This window comes from Mustela nivalis, assembly GCF_964662115.1.
Source record: "Mustela nivalis genome assembly, chromosome: 13".
Classification (NCBI taxonomy): domain Eukaryota; kingdom Metazoa; phylum Chordata; class Mammalia; order Carnivora; family Mustelidae; genus Mustela; species Mustela nivalis.
Window position 1 is genome coordinate 1,958,820 of NC_139032.1, and position 19,966 is coordinate 1,978,785.

Sequence of the window (19,966 nt, forward strand, 5' to 3'; positions counted from 1 at the left end):
ATTTGTCTGGTTCTTTCCTACATGTTTTATCTTCCCTGAAATTCTCACTCTGTTCATGCATTTTGTCACTTATCTTTGTTTCATGAAGGTCTGTCTCTGAAGCTTTATCTTGTTCTGTTATTCAAAATGCACTGTCCCGTTTCTTCACTGCCTGTGTCTGTCTGTGCTGATTTCTGGGCATGAGCTTACAAGAGCCACCTCTCACGGTCTTGACAGAGGGCCCTTGTGTAGAAGATCAAGCGTATCATTTGGCCTGACCTTGCTCTGTGTTGTCTCTCAAGCCTTTGTGATTTTTCAAGCCGCTTCTTTTCTCACAGTAGTTTCTAATTGTTGAGTGGGCCAAAATCTGTTCCAGCTGTTAGGGTTTTTTTTTTTTTTTCTCTTTCACCGAATATGTAGGAGTTGCTCAATACGTTTCTGGGTTTCTTTTAGAGTGAATTATTCCATGTGTGGCTGTAGATTTTGAGTGTCTGTGGGAGGAGGTGAGGTTCAGAGTGTCCTACATCATCATCTTGGATCAGAAACCTTGGCATATTTTATAGACCTCCATCTGCAGTTGTCTTTGTGTTTTGTTTCTGCTATCATTTATTCGTGGCTCTCCCCTTTTCAGACTTCAGCTTGCAAGGGTTTGGTCCACTGACACTTTCAGCTAAAATCCTCAATATTTTCTTGCTTCTACACATCCTAGGTTTGCTCCGTTGTTTATTTTCTGACTTTCTGAGTTGAATCTGTGCCTGTTAATTTTCCACCTTCTTTTTTTTTTTTTTTTCCTTCCTCTACATTTCCTGCAAATACAACTTTACCTGCGCTCTGTATGCTCTGATATGGTAGTGTTTTCAGTGTCCTTCAGTTTTACATACACTGCTCCCTTCAGCTATTCCATTTTTAGTTTTATCACAATATGATACATATTGGAGAGTGTGGACTGTATGATGTCACATCGTGATATCTGTGGGGACTTTCACATGTGTGCCTCTTCCCTGTGTGCGTAAAGGAAAACATATTCTCTGAGAGTTCAGACTGTCAGGCTCACCCACCCCCAGCCCTCTCCTTGGGCATCACAATGTTCAGATAGACCCAAGTCTTGTGGTGGTATCCCTGTCCCAGTGGGTTTTCAGTTCCATCTCTGAGATGACCACCATCCACAGCCCCCTGTTTGGGGATGCTTCTCCCCTTCCTGGACAAGGTGACCCTGCCTGGACCTGTGCCCAGCTCTGGGCCCCGGACTTCATGGCACCAGTTGCAGATTTCTCTGTGGCACTCAGTTCCCTCTGTACTCTTGGCACAAGAATCTCAAACGCATGTTCTAGTGCATTGCATCTCGTCCATATCTTGATGAGTTTATAATGGGAGGAAGGAGTCCCATGTAATCTCCGCATGCCCTATAGTCCTGCAAACCAAAGCCAGAAGAGTCCACTGCCTTTCTCTGTCCACTTGGGATTTCAGCAAGACCGCACTGTGTCCCCGCCCTGAGGGCAGGACTTTCAGCTGACACATAATCTTGAAAGATGGAGAGAAAAGAAAAGATCATAATGGGTGTGAGAGAGAGAGATAAACACATGGACAGGCAGACAGATTAAACCCCAATATGTATCTACGGATAAGATCAAGGCTGGGAACGCAGAGTAATGAGGCTTAATTCAGTCTCTGTCTCTCTCTGTCTCTCTCTGTTTCTAGAATGATTTTATTGATGTAGAATTGACATGTCATAAAGGCCACCCATTTAAAGTATGCAGTTCAATGGGTTTTTAGTATATTTACAAATCTGTACAAAACCATCACCACAATCTAATTTTAGAACATTTTCAGTATTCCAAAAAGAAACTTTGCACCCATTACAACCCCTCCCTCAAATGTCCCACCTGCACCCCATTCCGGCCCTGGCAACCACCGATCTGCTTTGTGTCTCTGTGTGTGCGCCCGTTCTGGGTATTCATGTAAATGGAATCATACACTACGTGGCCTTGGGGACTGGCTTTTTCACTTAAGAGAAATTGAAGTCTATGCCCACACAAAGTCTGCGAATAAACACAAAAACTGGGGTATGGATATTAATAAAAGCATTATAATACACATAATAACGTTTTTATTAATACTATAATTGGTAGTAAATAATAATAAAATTAATAATATAATAGATTATAATTAATAATATCATATATAATGCTTTTATCAAACACTTGTACACAAATGTTCCTCATAACAACCCATAAGCAGAAACAACTCCGCAGCTGGTTAAGGGATAAATACGGTGTCATACATGCACACCATCACTTAGCAGAAAGGCAATGTGGCACTGAGACCACAGAGATGACCTTGGAGACAGTCTGCTGTGTAGAAGTCAGATGACAGAGGACCACATGCCGTGCGATTGTCCTCATATGAAGTCTAGAGACAGAAGGCAGATCGGTGATTGCCCAGGATGCGGGGGGCTGTCACTGACGGACGAGGGCAAAGGCGCACAGAGCCCCCTGTTGAGGTCACACAAATGTCCTACAGCTAATTGCAGTGATGGACATGCAGCTCCAAATATGCCAGAAACCACTGAATTCCACACTGTAAGTGGATGGATTGTACTATACATGAATAATAGCTCATAAAAGGAATTAAAAGGTCACTGGTCACCCTCGGCTCTGAGCGCTGTTACCCCGGTGCGGGCACATGGGCCTGAGGGACAACCTTCTTTCTGCAAACAGGATTGCTTCCTCTGTCCCTGGATTTTTGCCAGCATTTGCTTGCCTTGTCGGCCAACCCTAAGATAAATCCAATTTCTCCTGCGTGTAACAAAATTGATTCCAGCCAAGGCCAAGGAGAGAAAACAAAACTATTTGTGAGCAAACCGCCCTCAGCAGCCTGACCATCTCACTCCGTCGGGAGGCCTGCCTTCGGTGCCCTGCACACATGGCCTCTGCGGGTGCCTGCGGATCCTCGCAGCCCCTGAGGGAGCTGGTGTGAAAGGGGTGCTCTGCAAGGGCCCAGTGCCTGTTGGAGGAGCCTCTCGCTACAGGGTCCCAAGGGCCACTCACTGTAGAACTCGCTGAAATCCGGGCTGGGAGTCGCACAGGGAGGAGCCGATGGCTGAGGTCTCCCCGGGTCCACTCATTCCTGCAGCACAGATCATGGGACCACAGACACCCTCACCCCCGCCACTCACTTTGCTGGTGAAGCCCCCGGGCCCAGAGACTTGACCCCATGCCCTGGACACAGTCCCCTCTTAACTCTGTATCCCAAACAACTGGCAGCAGAGGCCGGCTCTGAAACGCCAACGCGGTCTCCAGGCCTCCCTTCCAGATGCCAAGCCCAGCTATGATGCGATGCCGTTTGCTGGGCATTGCCATGGGATGATGGTGTGTGCTGCATGTCTCTGCAAGACCCTGCCACACTGTGTTCCACGCAAGACTCGTGCACAGATGTTTGTAGCCATGGCCGGCAATGCACGTACAGTCCGTCCGCTGTGGAACACAGTGCGGTGGGGTCTTGGGAAGAACGCGATGCAGCCATTCCGCTCCTCGACATTTACCCGACAGGACCGAGAGCTCGCAGCCACGCAAAGATTTGTGCACAAATGTTTACAGCAGTTTTGTTGGAAATAGCTAAAAGCCGGAAGCAACCCAGAAGCCCGGCCGCATGGGCACGGATAAGTGGAGACGGAATGCCGCTCAGCAGGCAGGAAAGGCCTGAGAAGGAATAAGCCACTGACACAAAGAATAGAAGGGGACAGTCCTCACCCTTGGGCTCAGCACGGGAAGCCAGATGAGGGATGTGTACTGTGATCTCATGTACGCAGGAGTCTAGAACAGGTCGCCCGTCTACGACGACTGGAAGTAGACCAGCGACCGCCGGGGGTGGGGGGCAGCAGGATAAGGGAGCCCAGGAAAGCCCTGGGGTGATGGCTGTGTCCATTATCTTGAGCGTGGTAACGGTGTTGCAGACGCGTACACATATCTGTACGCTTTAAACGTGTGTGATTATTTGTCGGTCCGTTGTATGTCTGTAAAGCTGTAAAAACCAAAGGCCAGGAGGAGAAACGTGTGGGTGTCTGGAGGCAGGGGGAAGGGCCGTGCTGGTTCCACACAGCCCTGGTCCTTCATTCCAGCTGATGGCAGCCGTGTAAGCGGGCACGGCATTGCTCAAGCGTCCTAGTTTTGAAGAAAACCGGAAATAATATATATAATATATTAATATTATTCATTATTATCGTTAATTTTTAATATAGTATACATTATGTAATTGTATATCAAACTATACATTAACATTATTGATTGTTATTAATATATCAATTTATATGTAATACATGCATTAATATGAGATCATATAATACATTGTGTGTTGGAGCGCCTGGGTGGCTCAGTGGGTTAAGCCTCTGCCTTCAGTTCGGGTCATGATCTCAGGGTCCTGGGATCGAGTCCCGCATCAGGCTCTCTGCTCGGCGGGGAGCCTGCTTCCCTCCCTCTCTCTGCCTGCCTCTATGCCTACTTGTAATCTCTCTCTCTCTGTGTCAAATAAATTTAAAAAAAACTACATTGTGTGTTAATATTAACCACTCTAAGTTGTATGAATATATCAATTAATATATATTAAAACCTAATATATAAACATAAATATATAAATATATATGAAATATATCAGCATCTATCCATATTTTTTCCTCAAGGCACTTTACACCAAAAAAAAAAAAAAAAAAAAAAAGAGAAAGCAAAGAAAAAGCAAGACAAGGCAGCAGGGCCCCTGCCTGTGACTTCTGCTAGAAGCAGGCAAACATGTGACACGCCGACATCTGGCCACAGCTTGACCGGCCAGAGAGGGACAGATATGCACCCGCGAACCTTGCAGAGACGTGACTGTGGATGGGGAGCCGGAGTGGCGGACGCGCATGCCCGCCCGGGAGTCCGCAAACGCCTGGCTCCACACCCCGTTGTGCCTCTGCTCGGTTGCGTGTGACCTCGAGCAGGTGGCCTGCCCTGCCTGTGTCCGTGTCCTCATCTGCAAGATGGCGTCCCTCCTCCATGGGGTCACCGTCGGCTCCAAATGCATCGATCCACATCTGGTATCTGGAAATGTGCTTCGCGGCGGCTGCTGCGTCCCGGCGGTCGCTGTCGGGGTCACGTCCTTCCTGCCGCCCAGCTCCTCCGCGTCTCTCGGGACTCGGGCGTGCTCCGAGGAGCACGTGGGGACCGCGCCTGCCGAAATCCGCTGACACGTAGGTAAAGGTGCCCTCCCTGCCGTCAGATGTCTGTCTCCGGCTTATCTGAGTTTGAGGACCCCCCAACCTGTGACATGTGATATGTGACAAGCCGTGATGTGATAGAGACGGCTGTGCGCACCGCTCTCCACCACGGCGCCTGAGGGTCCCGGCAACGCTCCCACCTGACTCGGGTCGGCAGCAGCGCCGGCTCGTCCGTCTGCGTCCGGCTGGCTTAGGGCACTCCCGCGGGGCTCTGTGTGGCTGGGAATGTTTGCACCGGTGACACCAGAGGCGTGGCCACTGGCTATACGGGACTGTTGAGCCTGGAGAAGGTGACCGTTCACTTCAGAGACTTTAAATGTCAATGACAGTCGCTGCATGTGGTCAGGACGGCCGTGCCGGCCGAGCAGGTGCGGGTGCTCAGGGGTCTGTGGCTCAGACAGCAGGAGTGTCAGGGCCTGTGGCTCGGGTCCTCCCAGGCAGGCTTGCCCGGTAAGGGACAGCGGCCGACGGCAGGCAGTTTGCGTGACTCACTGAGTCCTCCCAACGACACTCTGCGTGATACTCCACACTGTGTCGTTGAGCAATCGAGACCCCCCCCAGCATCACGCGGCTCATCATCGTGGACCGGGGACTCCCGTCCAGCCAGACCAGCGCCCACACTGGGACCCCCGCTCACCACCGCTCGTTGGGAGCGAAGCCAGCGGCCTCATGTCCCCTTTCCCCGCCTTCTGCCCCGTCCACAAAGCCGCCGCTTGCCATGGGATGGCTTCCCAGGCTTATCTGGGCATCATCTGGACGCTTCTTCTGACCGCCACGTTGTCCCCTTGGAAACCATGGCTTCCGCCCAGGGATTCCCAACAGAACTTTTGGAGGACAGGCATTTGGCCCCCAACTTGGCCTCATGGGGGGTCCAAGGCCCTCAGAGAGAAACAAGGGGAGGCTCTGGTGGCCAGAAGTGTCTGGAAGCATCTTTTCTTCTATTGTTGAGGAAAACAGGAGGGGAGGCCTGCCTGGGCTGTGGGCCCAACCCAGAGGACTTCATGAGAGAACAGATGCCCGATCTGGGACTTCCCAATCAGCCGTCTTTGGCTTGGCACCTGTCCCCTACACCGGGGGCCCGAGGCTGTGCCCCCCCCCCCAGCAGATGGAGCCGACTCAGGCCGGCAGGGACCGCGGTCTGTGACACAGCGTGTGGCTGCGGCCCCGCTCCCAAGGGCGAGGGTGAGCAGCTGCGGGTCTAGAGCAGGGCCGACCGTCGGCTGGGGACTCTGCTGGGGACAGATCCTGCCCAGGAGAGAGGATCTGAGGAGGCTTTGCTTCCCCACCTATTTAGGGACACGTCTGAGCAGCGGGTTCTGGGTTGGGGAGACCAGGCCGGTGCGGCCGAAGCAGCTTCCTCTTACCAGTGTCTGCGCGCACCTCTCTTCTCAGGACATAGCTGTGCAGTGCGACCCCCATGCTTCCCTGGGGGTCCCAGATGATGACGACGGAGCTCAGGACAGTGGTTTGCCCCACCTCCCTGCCTCCCAGACCTGGCCCAAAATCTCCAGGTGGTTCCTCTGCATGTGTCACTTCCAGGTCCAAAAGCAAGAGCAAGGCTGAGTCACACGTGGTAGGAGCCTGGGCCCTGGATGACCACATGGAGCGGAGGAGCCGTCCGATCCACACAGTGCTGGGCCGTGAGTGACCAGTATTGTGCTGGGCTGTCGTGGGGGACAGGTGGGGGAGGTGGTCTGTCCCTGCAGCCAACCAGCCCGCTTAGGACAGCCATCAGGGATACACATCATCCGCGGCAGACCCATGGCCCACGCACACACCCACGTGGGCCGTTTCACTTCTCTGTCTCTCTTCTTTTTAGGATTTTTTTAATTTTTTTTTTATTATTTGAGAGAGAGCACGCATGAGCAGGGGAGGGAGAGAGAGAGAGAAGCAGACTCTCCGCCAAGCAGGGAGTCTGATCCGGGACTGGATCCCAGGCCCCTGGGATCATGACCTGAGCCGAAGACAGATGCTGAACCCACTGAACCACCCAGGCGCCCCACAATTTCACTTTCTTTAAAAGCAATCTTCATTTACACACGACCTTAGCAGTGACCAGAATGTTAAGAAAAATTAAGCCTCTTTGCTTTGAATGACAAGAAGGCTCATTTGGATCCCAAGGAGAAGGACAGGTGTGTGCTCCCCACTTAGCATCTGGCCAAAGACCAAAGCCATTTCTGCTGTGTGGTTTGGGACAAACAGTAGGGAAAGACGCCAGGCAGATGGCTCTGGGTGGCCTTCCCTCCACCAGATGTCACAGCTGGGAACAGCAGAGGAAGGACGCTTCTGCCTCGCAAACACAGGCAGGCTTCCCGGGGCCGGGGCAGGTCTGGGGTCAGGCAGGCCTCCCAGGAGGTCAGGGCTGGCCCGGGGTATAAAGCGGGAAACCTTGCACGTGTAGCCGCAGGAAAACAGCACTTGGGCTCCGAGAGACTGATTTCCTGCAAATGCCTGGCTTCCCGGAGCCTCATGGAACTAACATGCTGGGGGTTTGGTGGGGCAGCCATGGACCAACCTTGGGAAGTTCTATCTACATTTCCAGAGGTGTGAGGGAGGAATGACCCGGGTCAGGTCTTACAAAATGAGCTGATTGACCTTTGTTGGTGGGACTGGACTGGTTTTCTCCACTGGAGGAATTTCTGAAACTGGACTCTGTTTGCTTTTTATTTTAACAAAGGGTAGCTGAGCTGCCCGCCCTTCACACCCCTGCCTGTCCACACAGCCCACCCCAAAGCCCCACCCCCAGCTCCTGCCGGGGAAGCGCTCAGAACTGCACTTTTGGGGCGCCTGGGTGGCTCAGTGGGTTAAGCCTCTGCCTTCGGCTCAGATCTTGATCTCAGGGTCCTGGGATCGAGTCCCGCATCGGGCTCTCTGCTCAGCAGGGAGCCTGCTTCCTTCTCTCTGCCTGCCTCTCTGCCTACTTGTGATCTTTGTCTGTCAAATAAATAAATAAAATCTTAAAAAAAAAAAAAAGGGAACTGCACTGGTGCTGCTCTTTCCAAGAGCATCTTTCTGACAAGCTTGATCTTGCCTCAGTTTACCTTTTTATGTAGCCGTCACAAGTGGGATCTGGAGGAGACGGCCCCCGGAGGACGACGACCCCGGACTTGAGCAGGGCGCCCCTACTCAGCTTCTTGTGCACGTCGACCTTGGACTGGGTGACACTCCTTGGGGATTCTGAGGTCCCTCCCTTTGGCGGATCTCTCTGACTCTATTTGGGATTTGTCTAAAGACTCCATCCTCTCTGACTCATTTGTGTGCAGAACGTTGGCATCGTTCCTTTGGGATTCTTGAGAGCAAAAACAAACAAGCAAGTACAAATAATGTCAGCGGCGGTCACCACCCCGTCGGGGAGGGGTCAGGGCCTGGAGCAAGACTCCCACGGGAGGTGAACGAGCCAGGCACAGGCCTGACGGACATCCGCCCCTGGTACTGCAAGAGAGTTTCCACGTGGCGAGGGACCCCTGGTCACAGGCGGGCCAGCTGAGGCAGAGGCCGTCCACCAGGACCGGAGCATTATCCCCTGAAAGACACACTTAAGCAAAACACAGCTCCCACCCCGAAGGCACACCCTCTGAGCTGGCTTTCACCATTTCCCTTTCTTTTGCTCTTGGGAGACTTCTGAGATGTGGGACCCCCTCCCCTTAACACCTTACAGGAGGCCCCCTCCAAAACCTCCGGTCGGGTCCATGTTCGGAAGTGACAGTGTGTCCTCGTGTACGTGTTCGACGACGCGGACTCGCTTACTACGGTGCCGGAGAACCGCGTGGGCCGTTGTGCGAGCCCAGGCTCTGACCGGGCCTGCTTCCCCTCCGGACGGGACTGGCCACAGAACCAAACCATCCGGATGCGAGCGCTGTGTCGACAGGCGCCGTCCAGATGCACCCGGCTTCCGCAGCGTCCTTCACAAAATGCTCCGAGTTAACCGCAGCAAGCGGACAGCCGGAGGGAGACAAAGCACTGAGGGTCCGCCTTGTCCGTCGCCTCTAGCCACGGCGCGCCGCCTCCTTGATGCCCACCTTTGCCCTTGGATGCCCCGCCCCTTTACCTGAGCTCTCCTTCTTCTCTGGTGCTGAACCCGAGTGAAACATCCCCTTCTAAAAATCGGGACTCCTGAGGACGCTGGTCAACCGTGAAGGACTCGTGGACCAACGTTGGACGTGGAGCTGCCGTAGAAGGTCTCCTCAAGGTAAGGGCGGGTCCTCAGAGATTTGCCGAAGAATTCGGTATTCTAATTCAGGCTTACCGACCTGGCTTCTCTGACCGCTGTCAGTCCACATGCTTGCTGGGGGTCAAGCCTGGCCTGGAGGGAAGCCCCGAAGCATCTTCAGAATTCAACGAAAGTCAACAGCGGGGTTTCTCACAGGACGAGGCTTGTGCCGCGCGCAAGGAAAAGGCTGCCCGCTGCCGCCCTGAGGACTTTTCCTACACCAGTGGACTGGAACGAAATTCCTGTTTACCCCAGATGCCTGCCAAGCACGTTTGTGAACACTACGGAGGACAGCAAATGGTTTGTAAAGAAAATTCTGGACTCCTTGTAGATGCTGACCCCGCCTGGGTGACCTTTAACTCAATGTTTGTAAACAGTTGAAACAGATCTCTGCCTTTGTGAGCCCAGAAAACCTGCAGAGATGGGAAACCAGTTTCGCCCAACCTTCTCCTTCTAGTTTAGCGGTTAGCGGCACCTGCCAGACGATTCTGAAAGAAAAACCCCCGAAATCTTTCATCTCCAGCTCCAGCCGACGGGGTCTCCCTTCTGGACTCGGTCATTGTTGCAAAAAGCCTGGCCAGTGGAAGAGGGGCTGTGACAGATTAGAAAGGTCTAGATGATGACAGCTTTCCAAGGACCAAGGGTCCGGCGGCCCCCGCAGCAGGGCTCCCAGGAAACACAGAGCCCAATCCCTGTTCCACCATTTAAGAGTCTGGGGGAGCTGCTGTCCAGATCGGGGACGGATGCCGTTTGACCCTCACAGGTGCACAGGTGGGGAACGTGCTGTGAGAGCCTAAGAAAGTGCCCCTGGGGAGAGGCGCTGGGAGCCCACCGGTCGGGGACACTGTTATTTGTAGGACTGGGAAATCATCGTAGCGGGTTAGATATGATCTCATGGAGACGAAAAATCTGAACTGATTGAGAAAGTAAGAGGAGCCAGAACCGGGACGCACACGGAGCAACCCTGCCCTCGTCGGAGAGAAGGAAAGGCAGGCGCCCCAGGAACGGAGAAAGAGGTGTGTGGGGGAGAATCAGCCCTGGGGATGGCTGGGAGGGGAAGATGGGGAGAGAGAAGCTCACCCTCCCCGGCGGCGAGCACAGGGCAGCTGAGGACGGAGAAGGGACCGGGGGGAAGAAAGGTACAAGGTAATCCAGTCCAGTCCAGGCTCACGGTCCCGGTCAGATAACCACAAGGCAGGGCTGAAATAGGTGCTCCCCCGGCCCGCACCCCCTTGGCATGCCCAGCCTCTGCCGCCCCCCCGCCCCCGTGCCCCCCGCCCAGGGTGGGACCGACACTGATGTGTGTCCGCAGAGCTCTCCGCGGGACGCGCTGGGGTCCTCACCCACCTTCCAGGTCCGCTGCCTCCCTTTCCTCACCGATGACGTGGGAAGTTCCACGATCGGGGGCAAGGAGCGTGTGGCCCTCAGACAGGGGTAGCACAGCACCGCCGCCTCGGCTTCACCCGGTGCTACCGTTATCAGAACGTATGTACGCGTGGCCAGCAGGTGCACAAGAAAGTGCTCAAGGGTGGAAATGGTTTGCACGGTGCGTGAAACTCTGTCTTTCAAGGCGTTATTCCAGAGTCCTTGTAGGAAAAAGACACTCACTGTCAGTGGGTGATTTCACAAAACCCCTAAACACGGTTCTGGAGTCAGTGCCTTTGGGGGTTTGGGCGGGTTTTTGTGTGTTTGTGTGTGTGCGTCTGTGACTGTAATACAGTTCTGTGATTTTCAGGATTCATTATTATATTCTGTATTTCTTGGCAGACCCACTTTTGACTTGCTTCGAGAGCGTTTCTGGTTGCTGGCTGCTCGAACGTCCTCGTCAGACGATTCCAGCGCCGCGTCATCCTGGTGCGGGGCCGCCGGCTGTCGCTTCTCATACAGGTTGTGGCGCCCCTTGTTCTGGGGGCGATGAGTGATTTTCCACTGTATCCCGGACACTGGGGATCTTAAGAGACGCTGCATCTTCTCTAGTCTTCTCCCTTTAGAAGGCAGACCCTGTAGGAGGACGGTGCTCGTGGCAGCCCCTTGACCTCCGAGCACACCGCTGTGGAAGGATTTGGTTCCCTCCCTTCCCCGCTGACACCCTTCCTGGGAAAGCAGGGAGTAAATCGGGTGCACGGGAGGGAACAAGATGCCGCCCAGACCCACCTCCCCCCCGCTGGTCCTGGCTTATCCGGGTGGGCAAAGTGGGTCACCCCTGCTGGGAGACCCCCTGCTTTGGAAGTCAGCCTGTGAGCTACACCAGTAAAGGGGGTGATCGTATCTAATCCCCAGTTCTGTTATGAGGACCCCGTGGGCTAGGTGTGGTCCACGGACACCGGGAGCTTGTGGAGATGCAGGCCTTCAGGCCGGGCCCCAGACCTGCACTTCGACAGGATATGCAGAGGTTTCCGGTGCGTATCCTGTTAGAACGCCCTGATCCGGACGACCGACAAGCACAGGCAGCGACGTAGGTTACGCACTCACGCTTGCTGCTCCTCTTCTGCCGACGGCCCGGACCGGGAGGCGTCTGCGTTCGGCTGGCCCGCGCAGTGCAGGGGGCAGGCTGGCGCCTGCCGCAGACGCGGTCACAGTACTGCAAAGGCCAGTGGGCCTCTGCCCCTCGCACGTTATTCCAAACGACGACAGCTTTATTCACTGTGAAATTCCGGCAACAACTTCCCTTTGAGAACGAATTTCTAATTTTCTCTCACATCCAAGAACGAATGGAAAAGTCCTTGCACAAAGTGGGTCAGAGAGTGAGCATCAGACCCTGGCACACGGAGGAGCAGAGGCACCGCCACGAGGTGCCCCGCAGCGGCCGGAGACGCACCGCGAGCTCGGAGCCCCGCCTGCCCCACCCGGACCGCGCCGTCATCCTCGGAGTCAAGGACTCGGTCAGGCACCGTCCTTCCCGTCTGTGACACGAAGAAATCTGCTTCGCATTAAACTCATTCTGCAAAGTGTTTTGAATTATCTTTAAAAACAGCCTTGTGACGCGTGCGGAGATCTCAGCGGCTCTGCCCTCGTGTATCCAGTGCCCGTCTGCCCTCCGGCCTGCGGACGCGACGCAGGTCTGGGGACAGGATGGGGGCGCAGGCCGGGGAGCTCACGCTCGGTTTCCCTGCGGAGCCGGGATCTTCCCCTGCTCTCGACTGTCCGGATGTTTGAAGCGGTGTCAGACACAATTCAGAGTTCAGGGAGCAGGAGAGAGAAGCCGTGCCTTGGTCTCCGAGCGGCGGAGCTTTTGAACCCGGCAGCGGGTCTGTTCTCACCCCTCGGGGACCCCCGCCCTGGGCCGCGGCAGGGGAGGGTCTGGAAAGAAACCCGGGACAGCAGAGCCCACGAGGAAGGTCAGGCCGCGTCTCAGCCAGGTTGCGGTGAGCGGGGCGTGGGTCCAGCCTTCGCCTGGAAGGAACGGGGAAGCCGCTCTGGGGAGCGACAGGAGGCCAGATGCCGTGGGCCCTGTCCAGTCCGTGTCGCCGGCAGCCCCCGCCCTGCCCATCCGCAGCCTCTGCGAGCTCTGGAAGGAGCGTCCCGGAGGCCTCCCCGAGCACGCCCTCGCCAGGCTCGTGGACGCTCTTGAACGCGTCCAGGCAAGGCTTGTCCTGTTCTCCGCCTACCAAACCCTCACCGTCACACGCAGCCGCGGAGAATAATATCCTGTCGCCCCGTCCTTGGCGGCCTCTCCCCCGAGACCGCCCTCCGTGCAGTCCACGTCCCGCGGACCAGCAGGTGCAGAGCGCGGTTTCCCTCGGCCTCAGTTTGTCTCACAGGGAACGGGGACAGGTTTGCTCTCGGGCACGTGGCCTGGCACCTGTGCTGCCGACCTGCTGGCTCTCTCTTGGGACACAAAGCGTCTGCTCGGCGTCTTGGGCTCAGCTCTCCACGTGGGCAGCGTCACGCACGGCTCGGCGTGCCCCCTAGGGCCGAGGGGCCTTTTCAGAACCAGTAGAAATAGGCGCCGAGACTAGGGTGGCGTGTCCAAGCGGAGACATGGGACAAGGGTGGGAAACTCCTCACGGAGGCAGCGGGGCCCTTTCTGTTCAGAAGAGGAAGCAGGAAACCGGCTCACAGCGGGCTGGATCTGGCTTCCCGCGACCCCGCCTCTGTGCCAGCGAAGGTTTTCCACTAAGCGCCAGGGAAGGCACGTGCGGCGTGACCCCCAGGGACCCCTCTAGATGAAGGCCTACTGTGCGCAGCGCATGGCGATGGCTGCCCCTCACATCACTCTGTTCCCACGGGACTGTCACCGGACAGGTCCCGCCAGCGGCCAGCAAAGGAGGGGGCGGCGGGAGCCGGCCGCAGGCAGCGGAGCGAGGCGGGGCTGGGGGCAGGGCCTCCGCTGAGGCTGTCCAGCCCAGCATTGGGTACCGACTCTCTCGTCTCTGCCGCCGGTCCGTCCAGCGAGCCCCCTCCGCTGCGCACCGCGAGTGCCTCTGCCTGCCCGCTCTGGGATGGAAGCCGCAGAGCTCGGAGGTGGCAGAGGGGCTTCGGTGGAGGGCGTGGGCTTCTCTCCAGGAGACAGGAGAACCGACCAAATCCTGGCCGCTCCTGACCAGGGTCTGGAAAGCAGGGGCTCACGCCCTCCGTGGGCTCTGACTTGCTGGGTGATCTCACCCGCGTTTCACGTCATTACTGAACGGACATGGTTCCTCAGGAAGGAAGGACTGAAATCAGAGGGAGAATCGTTTTGTTCAATATTGCTTTTGCAACATTTCTCTCTTTTGTTAGAAGAAAAGGTATTCCAAATAAAATACGTGCCGGACGCCACCGGGTGGCCCAGTCGGTGAAGCGTCTGCCTTTGGCTCGGGTCATGGTCTCAGGGTCCGGGGATCGAGCCCCCATCAGGCTCCCTGCTCCGCGGAGAGTCTGCTTCCCCCTCTGCCCCTCACCCCTGCTTGTGCGCTCTCTCTCTCTAGCTCTCTCTTAAATAAATAAACAAAATCGTAGAACAATATGTAGTTTTTTTCTTAAAAAAAAAAAAAAAAAAAGAATATCAATTGGTGTGAGAAGCCAAATATTAAATACAGGTTAGGAGTTAAAAATCACACTTTCAAAAACCCTTTACTAAGCCTGCAAATGTCCCATTCCCAAAGGGTCACAGGGAACACTCTGGAATCTTCTGTTCCTCCAAGTGGAAGCGGCGGGTCCAGAAGACACGGGGCGACCCGCCGCCCAGTGGGTGTGACGGGGTGACTGACGGCGGGGGTGGCTCGTGTGCGGCCCCGAGAGACCCCGCGAGGACGCCCGTCGGTGTCAGGCCCATATCCCCAGTGCACAGGGAAGGAAGGGAGCCCAAGTGCCTGGTCTCCACCAGCAAGGAGCCCAGTCTCGGGCACCAGACAAAGGAAACTGAGTCACCTCGGACAGTGAGGGAGGGGGGGAGAAGCCCTGACCTCACGGCCTCCCCTGCGAACTGGTTGAGAAGGAAAGACAGATTTTGCTTCTTGGGAAGAAATGGCAGCCGCCGTGCTGGGCAGACTCTCTGCCCGCGACGGGGAGGCTGGGAGGGAGCGGTGTGCGGGCGTGACTGCAGGAAGAGAAGTTACCCAGACGGGGGGACCCTTCATTCTCCCGCTTACACACCCCGTATCCGTGGGCCGCCAACCATGCGACAGGCCCCGAGGCCACCCTACAGATCAAAACCCGCCGGGTTCTGCACTCCCAGAGCTTAGGGTCCAACAAGGAAAACATCAAGTCAAGTCATTTATGCAAACAAATATCAAGTTACCAAAAGGACGGGGCCGGGAGCAGGAGGAAGTTTCTTCCCTAACAGCCTGCGGTGGGGACAGCACAGGGGGACGCCGGGTGGGGTGGGGGACGCATACCAGCGGGCCCTCCTGCCGCCCACACAGCTCCCGCCAAGTTGCAGGCCGGGGCAGGCCGGGCGGTCGGGGCAGATCTGGGGACCGTGTGTGTGGCGCAGGGGGCCTGACCCAGCTGGTGGGGGTGAAGCATGGGCCCCCCGACGACTTCAGCCAGAGGCCAAGTCATCCAGGGAGAGAGCCCGCTGGCTGGAGGAAGGGCGTCAGCCCTGCTGGGGACTGAGAGGGGACGCAGGGCCTCAGGGACTAGGACAGAAGGTCCCCCTCGGGGCAGGGAGAGAAGCTGCGATCAGGGGCACATTTTGCAAAGACCACAAGACCACAAGAGTCTTCCAGAGTCCAGACTGCGAGGGTCCGTAGGAGCGTGCCATTCTCAGACTCAGATGCGTTTCTGGAAGACGCTGTCTCGCTGGTCCCCCCGGCCTCCGGTTGCTGCTCCTGACCTGTCCCCGGGGCCCCTACGTGCACTAGTGTCCCCCGCAGTCGCACCAGGGGCTCCTCCCGGAAGATCCGTCCCGTTCGCTCCGGTGCTTGGGAACGTCTGCTGCGTCTACCTTGTCCTGATCTGCGGGACGTCCGGCAAAATCCTTGCGCTGCCCAGCCCGGTGGCCGCCGGCCGCCCCCAGCCAGGCGCACCCTCGTCCTCTTCCGCCCCTTCCGCGCCCGCGGGCGGCCCAGCGACTCCGCTCTGTCCTGGGCCCCGTGTGCTCTGCAGCTCCCGCCCCGCCCCCGCCCCCCGCCGCCCGCTCCTCCGGGGGTCCGGGCCCCGCGGCCGGCCACTGCTGTCCTTCCCGCCAAGGAGCACGACGTTTCCCCCTCAGCCAGGCGCATCCTGCCTCGCGCTATCTCGGACCTCGCAGCCAGCCGCGTCCCTATCTGCTTCCTGCCCTCGCCGGAGCCAAACACCTTTCCTGAGTCTTCCTTATTGTGAAGCGTCTTTCTTCTGACCCCTGGGGTTGGCTAGAAGGCGGACGCGCAGACGGCCGGTGGCGATAGCCGTGTCTGGAACGTCTCTGGTTCCTTTCTCCGGGGAGCTCCCCGCATGCCACGTGAGTGAGCTCACCCGGCCCCGCGGTGCTGCACAACAGGGAAGTGACAAGTGTTTATAGGAGGGCACCGGCCTTCGTCATCTCGGCACCATTACAGGGTGACTCACAGGACTTAAATAGAAGCTGCTGGGGTTGCAACTTACTTCTGTTTCCACTGAGTTGATTGGCAAGGGGTTAATTGCTTTTTTTTCCCACCAACGAATGGATGTTTACACCACCCAGATAAGCACGTTCCCAAGTCCCCGGTGGCTCACCCACGGGCCCCAGGGTAAAAGCAGCATTCTTTTCTCTGGTATAATAGGTCCCCATGCGGCTTCCCCTTCATCCTTGACCGACCACCTGACGAGGCCCTCACCCTTGCCTTGGACTCTGACGTCCTGCCAAGGGCATGTGGCCATGCCAGTGACCGGGGAGCTCAGTGCCAAGGGCGGCCTTTCCCTGCAGACGCTTTCTCCTTTACTCCCGAGATCTTGGCATGTGATTTCCAGAAAGCCATGGCTCCTTCCACCCATGGTTTTGGCCCTTAAGCGGAGAACGTGCTCTTTCCCCTGCACCTCGGCTCGAGTCGCGCTCAGCTACAGCTCTGGAACAAAGTACCCAGGCTCGGTTGCAGAAAGCTACCCTTTGATTTTGCTCATGACTGAGGAGTCCGAGATTTGGGCAGAGAGATCTTCTGACGGGGTCCGAGTCGGATGTGGACCTGGCCGCCCCGACGGCCCACCCACACGCCGGCAGGAGACACCGCCTGTCAGCTCGGTGGATGTGTGTGCTCACAACCTCTCTGGCCTGGTGGCCTGGGGGTGACCGGACTCCCCCGCAGAGGCCAGCTTCCTGCCAATCCAGGGTCCTGATGCACCAGGCACAGCCCGGCCAGCCTCACGGGCGAGTCACACAGCCTCACTTGCACACATCCACGCGGTCACAAGGGAGCCGTGAGCAGCCCGGGGTCCTGGGTGGGGACACGCTCTACGTCTGGACGGGCATATGTCAAGTTCACCTCTCACGAAAAAGGACACTGGGACATGGGCTCGGGCTGCAGCCTTCTTGGGAAAACACGACTTTCCAGTGGTGTGCACGTGTGCTTGGGGATTCTGCGTAGACGGGGTTGAGTGACCCTAAGTGAGGACGTTAGGTCTCTACCTCGGCACTGTGGGATGATGACTTAGAACTGTGCTTACAACCGTCCTGGAAGGCTCTAGAACCCAGAGGCCCAGGGTACCGATCGAGGGCCCCATTGGAGACCCAGCGGCCAGAGTCTCTGAGAACCGCATGGAGTGCGTCTGTCTTGAACGCCCCTCACCCCAGGGTCATTCTAACGAGCCCCACAGCACAGTCAGACAAAACTCTCCAGAAAAGGTCGTATTACTCACCTTTTGTCACGGAAAACATTTCTTCAGGATGTGCAGACTCAGCCCGACCGTTTGCTACCTGTGAACATCTGTGGGTCAGGAGTCTGGGTGCGGCTCGGCAGGGCGTCTCCAAGTCTGGGACGCTCACGGGCTGCGGTCAAGCCGTCAGCCAAGGACGCTCGCCCCCAGCCCTGCCGTGTAGAGGGCAGCTCCCGAGGTCACTCACACGCTGCTGGCAGGTCCAGGATCCTCGGGCCACAGACACGGGGCACGTGCTCCAGCCACGGGGTGCTCCATGGGGCCACACACGACATGGCCATTCGCTTCTGCGTGGCAACTAAGTGTGAGGGTCAGAGAGGGCACAGCGGAGGCCACGGTCTGTCTGTAACCTATGGGAAGGGACATCCGTCTCGTTGGCCGCCGGCCGTAGCCGTGTGTTAGAGACGAGCCTCAGTTCCCGTCCACACACAGGGGAGGGACCGTCAGGGGCCTGAGCGCCAGGAGCAGAGGGGTCCCAGGGCATCCTGGGGGCTGCCCATGCAGGGACCGGGTGCAGACCATGGAGCTGTCACCAAGGGCGCCTAGAGGGTGACTGGGGGCAGAGCCCACCACAAACCAGTTCCAACCATGGAGGGCGGCAGGTTCCGAATGCGAGGACGGTCCCGGGCCCTGCCGCATTCTGGCACATCCCCAAAGCCGCGACGGGCAGGGATGTCTTGACATCTCTGTCCCAGGCACGGGCCCCTTTGCCCTCCAGCCTCCGCCCTTTGAGTTCAGACAGAACAGCGGAGGGGGGACAGGACAGTGACCTCCCGGACCTTCCTTAACTCGGCAGCCCTCGGCCGGGCCGACGAGCATCAGGAGCAGAGCAGGTCTCTCCCCTCCGTCTGGAGCGCCGGCCCCGGGGGTGGCCGTGAGGGAAATGACACTCGACCTGCCAGGACCCCGGGGCCCGAGGCCCCCCTCGGAACCTCAGCTGCTCCAGAGACGAGGAAAAGTGAGGCCCGGGAGCCGGCCGTGCCGGACGACGTCAGGGCAGCGCAGCTCGCACGCCTCCCTGGTCGTCGTGACTTTGAGGCCCAGCGAGGTGACGGGCGGAGGCGCCAGGTTCTGGTAAAGCATGGCTCAAACCACGGCCGTGTGGAAACTCCGCTCCCCGGGGCTCCCGCAGAGCTGGGTCCTCCCGGTGCGGTCGTCAGATCTCGGGCCAGCAGGTCCGGCCTCCGGGGCTCCGGCCCAGTCCCTGCCCCGTCCTCCGGGCCGCACCCTGGTCCAGCAGCGGGCACGCCGCTCCTCCCGGCTCTGCGCCGGGGCTCTGACCCGCTCCTTGTTTCCCAGGGCAGAGTGCGCACGAGCCCTCAGGCAGCCCCTCGAGGGCCGGCCCTGACGAGGTGAAGCCCAGCCGAGGGGCGGCCGCTCCCGGCTCCAGCGTCCCCGAACGGCTTCACAAAGGACAGGAGGGATGCGGCGGCCACGAGAGTGTCGACTTCAAGAGTTGTTCCCGCAGATCATAATGGGTCGTTTGCGGGGGAACAGGCTTGGGAATCGGGTCACTGTCTGGCCACGCTCCCTCGTGGACGCACGGTTCCCTCGAGCCTGACAGGTCTCCTGCCCTCTGTGGCTCTTCGTCTCCCGCTCGGGGGGGCCGCCGCGGGTCGGAGCACACAGCCCCCCGCCCGGTGGGGTCCCGTACGGCCCGCACGTGTGTCAGTGCGGGATGGGGAAGGCGAAACACCACCTCCGAACCAGATTCCAGCCTGTGCGGCCAGCACCGACAGGGTGAAGGCTGCACTGTGTAGTGGGGTCCGCCCACGGGGGTCCAGTGTGGCAATGGCGGCCAAGAGGGCAGTGGGGCCCAGGCGGGGCTGTGGGCCTGGCTGTGCCGGGTAGAGAGCAGCTCCAGGAAATGCAGGGGGGTGAGGTCCGAGTTCAGGTCCGTGGGACCTAGACCTGACTAAGGATGACTTGGTGACACGGCCTTGAATCCAGGATTTGGAAGGTGACTCCTCCTGGAAATGTGCCTCGGCGGCCAGCTTGGGGTCAGCGTGACTCTCCCTCATGCCCTGCCTCCCCTTTACTTCCTTCAAATGCTGCCCATTTCTTGCATGTTCAGGGTATTAGGGCTCCCCTCAAAGTGGACAGTCACTATAGCGAAAGACCCAAATGTGTCTGAGTTTAGAGTGAAAACAGCCCAGAGCCGGGGCATGGGGGGTGATAAGGTTCGGCCACAAATGCAGAGCAAGCAGGAGACGAGCCCTCCTGGAGGGTGGGGGGCTGCAGTGGGCACGCCACCCAGGGCTTCTCCTCCGACCCGACGC

General features: G+C 57.6%; 1 long non-coding RNA gene across 1 annotated transcript; it reads right to left on the minus strand.

Moving 5' to 3' along the window:
• Positions 1-1,666: 1,666 nt before the first annotated feature.
• Positions 1,667-19,374, minus strand: LOC309845865. The gene is made up of 2 exons (XR_014301561.1): positions 17,670-19,374; positions 1,667-4,139 (listed from the first exon to the last, which is right to left on the minus strand). It is a non-coding gene; the product is annotated as an uncharacterized lncRNA (long non-coding RNA).
• Between the last annotated feature and the right edge of the window lie 592 nt (positions 19,375-19,966).